We start from the raw sequence: 6,000 nt of genomic DNA on the forward strand, positions 1-6,000 counted from the left end.
TCTATTCAGCTGGGATGACCTCTCTCTCTTCTGAACTTCTCTAACCTAGGATTTCACCTCTCTTGGTAGCCTTGATGGTGCCCTATCTTCTATTAGTCATTTTCAGGTTGGGATTATCTCACTATAGATTATATACATCCTTCAGGGAAGAATTAACATTGCATTCCAGGACCTAACACAGGGCCTGCCTGCAGTATCTTGGGCTCAGCTGATGTTTCTTGGTGAACAAATCAATGAACCCTCAATTCCATTTGGAATGGTCAAAGTAGACATTCAAGGAATTTTTTTTTAAAGTAGTGTAAGAATGTTACTGATCTCAAAAAAAAAAGGGAATTTGTAGCCTGTGCCAATTTTGGCCTTCCCCACATTAGCCCCACTCTCCCAAGTGGCACAGCTCCAACCCTATCCTATCCTGTTTAGGTTTTTGAACATCCACAGTGTTATGTACAACTGGAACACTGTTCCCCTTACAATACTAGGTAGGTTTTGGAAAACCCAGAAAACCCTGGCTGGGCTTAATGTTTAACTCTCTGGAAGCAGTTTCCTGCATCTATAAATGTTCTTTTAAATATAGATGAATCCAGAATTCAGAATACAGATTGGTAATTTTCTTTCTGGATCTCCTGTGGCATCCTCAAGATTACCTTTTATGAGGCCACTATAGACTGTGGTTCCTGCAGCGCAAGCACATTCAAAGGAGCCCTGTGGGCAGTGAGTTGCTCAAGGGGAAAGCAAGCTTTGTACAGGATTTTAAAGGCCCCAGAAATCTGTGAACACCTTCTGCTACTGTTGCCTACGTTCATAGACTTTGGTACCATTTGCTTTCTCATCCCATAGCCGGTGGAAAATATTTTCGGAAATTTTGTTTCAATATAAAACTTTTATTTAGGAATTGATACTGGAGAGGGGAATTCAGAATTCTGTAAAAGAATTAAAACATGTCCAGTACATTTTTAGATGTCTTTAGAAATCCAATGTCTATTAGGTTACAGAAAGAAGTGTGGCTCTTCCAGGATTTTGTTTGCTCACCATTTATTGCATTTGATATTTCCTAAGTATAATAATATATGCAACAACCTTTGGCTTTACAAAGTACTTTTGCAGCCTGCTTTCATCTGTTGCTCAAAGGTGACTGTGAACTTCATTTGAGAAGCAGAAATTGAGGTTGAGGAGGGTGGAGTGACCTCCTGAGAACAAACCATGTTACAGCAGAACTGAGACCCCAAACGCAGTGGTCAGGCTCTGGATTCTATCCATTATATTTAGACATATGAAGACCAGACCCCAGAGGGAGATAAGCATAATGATTTAAGGGCGTATTTTCCAAAATTAATATTGATAGGAAAAAATTAGCCCCAAGATATGGAGAGGATGTATACTGTGGGTTCATAATCACATCTCCCTCTGATCACAGTGAAAATGCTACCTTGGCCCCGGACTGAATTTACAGATAATAGGAACTTCCAGCTCTTAGGTCTGGGATCCAGGCAAACATTCCACAGGACAAAGGTTCACTGCTGTACATGCTAGCATAAAACAGAAATGCTGTAGCATTCCCATATGCAAACAACTTGGCAAAACAGTGTAGTGTTCCAAAAGCCATGTACTGAATGGAGACAAGATCTCAGTACAAGCTGTGGGAGCAGAGTGAATTTATGAAGCAGAAAGTATGGGCTGAGGAAGAGATCAGCCCAGTAACAGTTTACTGGCCTTGCTGTTCTCTTAAGAGGCACTAATGGTAGTGGACTGGTGCAATGGAAGTAAACCCAGCTTCATTTAAAGCAGTAGCATGAAATTGGTTGCAATAAAATTATGCATTAAGTGTGCATTATGTTTAATAAGACTGGATTGCACTTCCCATGTTTACTCTGTGACTATTGAGGCTGATCCAATTTTCTAAAGTTCTCCAATTGGCTCACGATCGAGTTTCCGGCCAGAAGGTCAAATTTCCCTTGCTGTTATTATATGTCTCTATTACTTTACTATGGCATTTACACTTTATATTCATTACTTTTTTTTCTATCTCTTGAACCTTCCCCATTCCAAAATGCTCCCTGTAGATGGCCCGTGTGACACAAATTAGAACAACCTTGATAGCTGTCAACTGGAGACTGTCCGAGAACAAAAGGACATTATTGCAAACCAGCACTGGAGGTAATCTCTTGTGCTTTCTCTGAAGGCTTCTTAATGGCCTTTGAGAAATAATACAATTCAGATCTGCAACCAGGAGACAAAAGAAGGAGGTTGGACAGCATGGGAAACATGTGACTTGGTCTTTAGATCCTACTGTCCTGGGGTTAGGAATAATTGTCATTAGAAAGCAGAGGTATCTATTTTCATTTCACCATGTATGTATTTATTAATTCATCTGTTAGCAAACACTCATTGGGGACCTACTATGTGCCACTTACTCTGAGTGTGATGGGAATATGTCAATTATAAGACATGATCCTATTATGATTTTATAGTCTAATGGGGATGGGATATAGGGAGATTGATCATAAAAATATAACTTCAATACACTGAGATAAGTGAAGTGTTAGAGGAAAGAAGACAATGCTTTAGTAGAAATAAGGAAGGGTAATTAGTTTTTCTAGTGAGGAAAATGGACTTTACAGAAAAGATGAAGCAATTTCTATAAAAAAGGAAACAAGAAAAAAAGAAAGAAAAAGAAAGAAAGAAAGAAAGAAAGAAAGAAAGAAAGAAAGAAAGAAAGAAAGAAAGAAAGAAAGAAAGAAAGAAAGAAAGAAAGAAAGAAAGAAAGAAAGAGAAAGAAAGAAAGAAAGAAAGAAAGAAAGAAAGAAAGAAAAGAAGAAGAAGAAGAAGAAGAAAGAAAGAAAGAAAGAAAGAAAGAAAGAAAGAAAGAGAATTAAGGGCATTCCAAGCAGAGAGAATGGCATATGCAAGGATGCAAGGTATGGAGGTGTGGAAAAGTATGACATATTTAGGAAGTCACAAGTAGATTTCTAGGGGCGGCCTTAAAGGGTACCTGGGCTGGCATGGGATATGAAATGACAGGAAATGAGACCAGAGTGTGAGGAAGGTTCAAATTCAATGCCACTGGGGTTTAGATGCATTGTTGACAAATTCTCCCAGCCTGAGAGATTTGGTCTTTATTTCTACAAACTGGTTTAAACCAGGTGAAGAAAAAATAGGACCCTTTTAAAACATCTTTCTGAAAGATTACATTGAAGGAAATGTAAAGTAGCACATGGTATATACACATGCATACATATTTCTGTATATATCACTATATGTGATATGCAGTGATCTAGTGATATGCATATACCATATATATGTATTTTATTATATCTTTATCTACTTTCTCTTTACCCTATAAATGGACTCAACAGTACTCTCCTATGACCTTTTAAATAGTCACAAAGTTCTACCATGATAAATTCATGGGCATCAATTTTACTGTCCCACTGTAGAATAGGACAAAATATATGAAGCAACTGTTTTCAGGCATTGGACGACAAAGAGTTCAGAACTCTTATCTTGAAAGCAGAGGAGCCCACAAGGTGAACTGCAGATTCATCCTATGTTTCTGCATGGGAGTATTCTTTAAAGTTCTGCCCACAGAAGTGGAGCGCAAACAGAAAGTGTAGGAAAGGAAACATAGATAAGAAATCAGAGCTGCCCTGGCAGCGAAAATTTGCAAGGCAATATACTAGAAAGAAGGGAACTGTGCAGAGAAGGACTTCCAGAAATTTTCTTTGAGTCTTATGTTTCCTATAAAACACTGCAACAGAAAGACGTTTAAATAGATATAAATAAAAAGCCAGTAGATAAATTCAAATGGAGTTCTAAAACAAAAGCATTTTATTTTTATCATGCTTTCTACTATTAATGGATTTTAAATTCAACTTTCTCAAACTTCCCTACCCAGAGTTGGATTTTTTTTCTTCAGTACCCCAAACCATTTTTTATAGCCTTTCCTAATATCCCCTACTATGATATATTGTGGGTATTCATTCCCATGTTTGTTTTCCACACTCTGCTGTGGGTTCCTCCAACTCATGAACCTAGCACACCGTGGCTAGAGTGAATGAATGGTGGATAAATGGATGGATGGATGAAAAAGGTTTCTGCCCACTCGTGCTGCAATGGTCAGGAAAAAAGAAAATAACAGGGAGGCAGATTCTACATTCCTCTCCAAAAGAGGGAGCAATAGAGTTATTATCACCTGGAGAGTTCTCAGAATTAGCAAATTTAGGAAATTCAAGTTATTGCCAAATAAATCTTTGGCTTGCTGAATGTATTTTCATTTAAATCAGTTATGAAATTACTTATGCTATATAAATTTCATTTTATGTTTTATTTTTAGCATTCTATATTTCTATAGAAATATACAAAAACTTTCCTTCTGTGCTATGGGTACTGCACTGAGATTCTGCTGCTAAATTTGTCACTTTTTCATTAAATCAGTTTGGCTGTTATTATCTTACTAAGTGATTTATTTTCAATTTTTCTCTCAAACATTTATTAAGTTTTCAAGCATACAGAACAGTTGAAAGAATTGTACAATGAGCACTAATATAACCACCATCTAGACTCAATAATTATTAACATCTTGCCATATTTATTTTATATCTCTATTTATATACAAAGAGTATATTTATATTTTTGGTGAAAGTAAATTATAGACGTTATGAAATCTCACTACTTAAATGTTTCAACCTGTATCTCCCAAAAATAAAAGCATTAGTTTTCATGACCTCAATGCCATTATTTCATCCAGAAAATAAGCATCATCTAATGACTAGTTCATATTCAAAATTTTCCCAGCTGATCTCAAGATATATTTTATAGATTCTTTTTCAGGCTGGGATCCATGAGGGCTCATACATTTTGTGTGTTATATATCTTTTGTCTCTCTTACTCTACAACAGTCCCCTTCACACAGTTTTTTTTTTTTTGTGACACACTTTTTTGGAGAGACCAGGTCAGTTGCCTTCTAAATGCCCATATTCTGGATTTGTCTTATGGTTTCGTTATAATATCATGAACTGTTTCCTCAACTGCCTGTGTTATCTCTAATCTAGAAATTAAGACTAAAAGCTTGATGAGATTCGAGTTAAATATTATTTGGCTTTGTTGCAAGAATACTGTAATGGTGATGCTGAGCATTCCCTATTCCTCCAGGAAGCACATGATGTCTCAGGCTGCTGTGTGATTAGTAAGGCTAAATTTGATCACCCCATTGTAAAGCTAAGACTTTGCATATACAATGAGTCATTAATCTCAACATGAGCCTTTAACTGAGCTACCATCTGTGGAATGTCTATGTGCCGGTCACTGTGTTAATTTTCTAATTAATTCTTATAATAATCCTATAAAGGGAAAGATAATTATCTCCATTGAAAAGATGAAGAGGGGAAAAAAATAAAAATAAAAGATGAAGAGGGGCACCTGGGTAGCTCAGTCAGTTAAGTGTCCAACTCTTGATTCAGCTCAGATCATGATCTCATGTGTGGGATCTAGCCCTTTGGCTCCTTGCTTAATGTGGAGTCACTTGAGATTCATTCCCTCTGCCTTTCCCCCCACTCATTCTTGTGCTCTCTCTCTGTCTCTAAATAAATAAACCTTAAAATAAAAGTAAAATAAAAATAAAGAATCAAGACTCAGATATGTTGACCCTTTGTCCAAGGAGAAATTCTGCTTTCTAAGCTCCATTCCTTACCATATTAATGGATATATTATAGAGATAGTGTCAGGGGAGGGCAGTTGTTTCTGGTTCCTAATCTATTTCTTTGCCTTAGTCAAGAATAATTATGATAAAAAAGAAGAAATAATAATTTTTTCCAAAATCAGTAGTTGAATCTTCATGACTAAATAACCTTTAAAAGTGCTTTAAATTTTTAACTAATTTCAGAACTTTCTACAGTTTTTTTACTTCTAAACAAATTTAAATGTGATTGTTGAGAGAAGTAGGGCTTAAATTTTTATTTTACACAGTTATTAAAATTAAAGTATAATTTAGGAACTGTATCTTCC

The sequence above is a fragment of the Canis lupus genome, unplaced genomic scaffold (genome assembly GCF_048164855.1).
Source record: "Canis lupus baileyi unplaced genomic scaffold, mCanLup2.hap1 Scaffold_96, whole genome shotgun sequence".
In the NCBI taxonomy this organism is placed as follows: Eukaryota; Metazoa; Chordata; class Mammalia; order Carnivora; family Canidae; genus Canis; species Canis lupus.